The sequence below is a fragment of the Dama dama genome, chromosome X (genome assembly GCF_033118175.1).
Source record: "Dama dama isolate Ldn47 chromosome X, ASM3311817v1, whole genome shotgun sequence".
Lineage (NCBI taxonomy): Eukaryota > Metazoa > Chordata > Mammalia > Artiodactyla > Cervidae > Dama > Dama dama.
In genome coordinates this window covers 82,339,878-82,345,598 of record NC_083714.1, presented here as the reverse complement: position 1 = coordinate 82,345,598, position 5,721 = coordinate 82,339,878, and the positions used below count along the sequence as shown (strand labels likewise).

The 5,721-nt window shown below is 36.8% G+C and overlaps 1 pseudogene; it reads right to left on the bottom strand.

Annotated features, from left to right (window-relative positions):
* Positions 1-373: 373 nt before the first annotated feature.
* On the bottom strand, positions 374-1,171 carry LOC133051809 (mitochondrial fission factor-like; annotated as a pseudogene).
* Positions 1,172-5,721: the final 4,550 nt, after the last annotated feature.

The following is a 5,721-nucleotide window of genomic DNA, read 5'->3' as shown; positions in this document are numbered from 1 at the left end:
ATCAGCTGTACTCTTTTGAGCCACATAAAAATCTTTCCATGAATAATATAGATATGGTGGTGGTGATTTGGTTGCTAAATCATGTCTGACTCTTGCAACTCCATGGACTGTAGCCTACCGGGCCCCTCTGTCCAAGGGATTCTCCAGGCAAGAATACTGGAGTGGGTTGCCATTTCCTTTTCCAGATATGATGTTATATATTAATGGATTTCCTAATATAAAATGATCCTTCCATTTTTGGATTAAACCCTATTTGTGAATGGCATATTATTATATATTAAATTGCATATTATATTTGCATATAGCATAGTGTATAATATACTGTTGAATTAAGATTTTTGCACCTGTATTCTTTTTTTTTTTTTTTAAGTTTGCAAATTCTTTATATTTCCAGCTGTTGAGACAATATTTCTGAGAGCTGAGGTTACCTATAGCGGCGAAACCAGAGCCAGCTATTAAGCAGCCAGAATGCTACAGTAATTGAATACATGACCATCTCTTTTAGCCCATTCTTTGTTCTCTTCCAGAAGTTGTAGACGTCTATTTCGTTTGATTATCTGTCGTCTTAATGAAGCTGCATCTACAACTGTCATGTCTTCTGAAGTTCCTTCAATCATTGCATCTATATTTGAAATGCCATACCTGACATTGTCATGATGAGGATTAGAAGTGGCGGCAGCAGACCCACCACGCAACACAGGTATGGAGTCAGTTTTGACCAGCTGTCCATTTTGGTGAACAGCATTTTCACTCATAGAGTGTTCTCTTTTTAGCCTGCCAACTGCACGGATTTCTTCATTTTGAGGGGTTGGAGCAGGTCTTTCTAAATCCAGAAAATCTAGCGGTCTTTTACTAAGTGTAAGCACACGAGGTGGTGTTTTTAGAGCCAGAGGCTTAAAGGGAGTTGACTGTATAAGGTCAAGATCTGCTGGTCTTGATAATGGAATGTCTTCATTATTTCTTGCTACCACAATTCTCTTTGGAACTTGCATAATCACACTAGCGTTTGAAACTCCTTCTTGAAATCCTTGTTCAGGTCAGCATTTGGTGGTGCTACCTTTAATTTTTCCGGGACCATCATTCGCTGACTAATACCTTCGGTGTATTCCATTTCATACTGAATTCGACTAATTTCCACCATCTCAGCAGCAGTGGGAGAAGGAAAGGCCGACCCACTCACTAAATGTGTACCAATTACTGCTTGCTCTTTGGCATTATCTGCTTCTGTGCTTCATATTAAATCCATTAACTTGCCTTAGTACATACGTGCTGGATTTAGAGCCACTTCTGTCCCCCTGGGCCTGCTGGAGGGTCCCCAGCGAGGGCCGCCGCCCGCCGGCTCCCGGGGTTGCACCTGTATTCTTAAGTAAGGTGGGTCTATTATATAATTGTATAATGCATGGAGACTGAAGCTCTGTAACTGTAGCAAAGAAAGTGATGGGGGCTGTGACAAACAAAATAATTCATACCCCATCTAAATGGAACAGCCATAACTCAGTGCCAGTTGATTGTTATAAAGTAGGAATGTAGACCCAGTGTGGTAAGATCTGATTTTTTGAGATGTCATAAATCCAGAATTTTATGCTAAATTTCTTAAATTTTAAATATTGACATCTAATTCTGTTTTAAAACTCTGTATGGACAAATCAAAATAAAACAAGACAACACAAATCCCTGGAGAATCTGAGGGCTGGGTCTGGCCTATGACTGCCAGTTTTCTGTCTCTGGAATAGAAGATTTCTTTTTTGAATTTTGCCTAGTTTCTTTCTTTACTTGGGGACAAATTATATAGTGTCATCAAGAAATTATAATCATGATTTAAAGACTTCTCCCTTAAAAATTGTCCACTTACTTAACTATTAATTGATGTTGTCTATAAATACGAACAGAACATATCACACTAAATTTGCATTCATATCTAGCTAATTGAGAACCTTCATTATAAACATATATTTATATAACTTTGTACCTTTAGCAAAATAAAGAAGTAATTTTGTTTTATACTTTAGGGAATGTCTGAGGGTCAGGATAATATAGTTCAATCTCTGTATAGGCAATGAGTCTGTAGAATGTTCCAATAAACAGTGATAATATAAAAGTCTAGTATAGAATTTTTAGTCTTCAAAGAAATATTGTTGATTTCAGCATTCTTATTTACTACTGTAAGGCAAAATTTTCACATTAAGTTTTGGATAATTCTGATTAATCAGGTACTATGAACCATAATTCCTTTTCCCCAGCTCTCTGATTAAATTGAAAATTCACTGTAATTAATTTTAGATGCATTCAAGTCCATATTGCCCATTTGATTTATTGTTTTACATTTTTAAATGGTATAGCCAAAGTTAACTCACCTAATCCCCAAATATATATTCTCTCTTCTAAGTGCATCACAAACAAAAATTCCTGACAATGTGAATTTCTTATTCTGAGTAAACTTGTTTTCTACCTGAGCTAATGACATCAAAATACACTTTGTCCTTTGAAATTCTTATGAATTTGCCAGTAGCTTTATTTCACTCAAAATATTAATAGGTCTTTCCAGCATGGACAGTTCAAACAATAATGAATAGTGTGAGTGTGAGAAAAATTTTGTTCTAATTCTGGCTCTGTCATTAACTGAGTGAACTTAGGCAAATCATTTAACTTATTTAGGCTTTAAGAAAACAACTATATAATGAGTATATTTCTTCTAACTCTAAAATTCTGTGACTATAATCTTTGCTTCTACTCCATTACTTTATCCATTTCAGTTTTCAATATCCGTCCAGTGAACATGCAACCTCTTATTTCTATTACCTCCTTTAAGATACAAATACTCATCCAACATATCCCTACCCTACTCCATAGTGCTCTCAATTCTGCATTTCCCCCCTTTCCTCTCTTCTAGGGTGCTTTATGGAGACCCTGGTGGTTGTAGGCAAATTCTACTTCTTTCCAAATCTTTTATCAGCCTAACAAAATCTGGTTCTCACAAAAGGATATCAGTTTCTTTCCAGATTTGCCTCACTGGAGATTTCACATGTAGACTCCAGTGCATGTGGCCTCCCTGGTGCCTAGCTTATGCAGCATATGGTCAGTTTCTCCAGTACTTGGCTCCTGTAGCACATGTACCTTCCCAAGTACTTAGCTCCTTCAGTGGAGATGCTTCTTCAGTGTTCAGTTCCCTTAGCTTTCCTTGACCCCATCCCCCATGGGCATTTTTCTAGCTGATACTTACACATAATCAACTTTCTTAGGTAATTTAGAGGGTGGTTTCTAGTAAACCTTGGAGGGCAAATTTCCAGCAAGTTCCATCAGCATACCACCACAGTGACTTCTTTGTCATGGTAGTGCCCAGTCCAATGAGGTCTGGATCTCAACCCTGGCCAGGGGGTGGGATAGGGATACTTTACTTTGGGTGCTCTATCTCAGCCCTAAGAGTAACAGTTATTCCTTATTTCTGATATTCTTTATTTAAGAATATTCTTTAAAAACATTCTTTAAAGGCTTTACTTCTTACTAGCCAATCCCTTCATTACCATTCACTCTTATAGCTAATAATTCTTTACTTTCAACTTTCCCTATTCAAATTACTGTGTGGACCCAAACTGATGCAGATGATTCTATTTCTTTGTAGCTTAATTCAGTCCTTAATTATTTGCAGTCAGGCTTCTATTCCAACTGCTACTGAAAAACTATGAAACCCAACCACCTTTCTCCACCCCCCTTTTTTGCTGCTTGTGGCAGAAACTTCTCAAAACTCCTACCTTGGCTTCCATGATGTTTTGTTGTTCCAATTGTCTTCCCAAATTTCCAACATTTCCTTCTGGTTTTATTAACTCTAATTTTTCCTCATATTCTTAGCTGTCACTACTAAAGTCTGACTAGTCTTTGGCTACTTTCAGTTTATTTCTTTTCTTTAAGTAACTCACATTCTCATGGCTTCAGCTACCATCTCTGATATAGTTACTTTCAATCTATGTTTTAGTCATTTTACTTCTTCTAACTTTAATTCTATATCATTCATTCTTTTATTCAACAAATATTTACTGAGTTCTGACTATGTGCCAGACATTGGCAGCTACTGGACATACAAAAGTGAACAAGGCACAATTCCTGCACACAACAGGTTTATTGACTGGTGGTAAATAAAAACAGAATATTACTATCCAGTGTGATAAGTGCTGCAATTGAAGTAGAGAGTACTATGGGCGCATAAAGGAACACCCAATCTAATCTTGGAGGAGGTCAGAGAGGACTTTCCAGAGGAAAGATGTAATCGGAGACCTGAGGATGAGTAGGAGTTAACCAAGGGAGGGGGCTTGAAAGGGAATAAGAGATTAGAAAGATAGTTTCAAGCAGAATGAATAGTATGTTCAAAAGCCTAAGTATCCTAGAAAGCATAGTGTTTTGGGGGGGCTTCATTTAGTTCAGATCATAAAATTGTAGATCAATGCACCAGACTATAAAGTTTAAGGGGACTTGTCTCATGCATCCAACCTGGACTGGCGATCTGTTTCACACTTGATAATATACATGTTTTGATGCTGTTCTCTCAGATCATTCCACCCTCACCTTCTCCCATAGAGTTCAAAATTCTGTTCTATACATCTGTGTCTCTTTTTCTGTCTTGCATATAGGGTTATCATTACCATCTTTCTAAATTCCATATATATGCATTAGTATACTGTATTGGTCTTTATCTTTCTGGCTTACTTCACTCTGTATAATGGGCTCCAGTTTCATCCATCTCATTAGAACTGATTCAAATGTATTCTTTTTAATGGCTGAGTAATATTCCATTGTGTATAGGTACCACAGCTTTCTTATCCATTCGTCTGCTGATGGGCATCTAGATTGCACTGGGATGACCCAGAGGGATGGGATGGGGAGGGAGGTGGGATGGGGGTTCAAGATGGCTAACACATGCAAATCCATGGCTGATTCATGTCAATGTATGGCAAAAACTACTACAATATTGTAAAATAATTAGCCTCCAACTAACAAAAATAAATGAAAAAAATAAAGTTTAAGGGGAGAGTGACTAAAATGAAGCAGAAGTCAGAAATTCAGATTGCTTATTCTTAGACATTTCTCTTGTGATGCTCTGCAAATGTCAAACTCACTATGTATGGATGATAAAAAAAAGTAGTTCAACATTTTTTTTTTAAATGTTCATCCTTTCAACTTATGACCTCTTATTTTTCTGTTTCTTTATGGAAATCATACCCCTTTATGCCATTTTTATACTATCAAGATCATAGCTATTCCTTTGCCTTTGACTCTATTGCCTCTATTCTGAAATACCCACTCTCATCTTCTTTAGTAACAATTTTTAAAACCTTTTTGTTTTGTATTGGGTTATAGCTGATTAACAATGTTGTGATAGCTTCAGGTGAATAGCAAAAGGACTCAGCCATACATATATATGCACCCATTCTCGCCCAAACTTCACTACCATCCAGACTACCACATAACATTGAGCAGAGTTCCATGTGCTATACAGTAGGCTTTTGTTAATTATCCATTTTAAATATAACAGTGTATCCATGTCCTTCCCAAACTCCCTAACTATCACTTACTGCCCCCACCATCCTTCCCCCTGGCAATCATAAGTTCATTCTCTAAGTCTTTGAGTCTCTTTCTGTTTTGTAAACAAGTTAATTTGCATCATTTCTTTTTAGATTATACATATAAGGGAAGTCATACAATATCTCTCCTTCTCTGTCTCAATTTTAT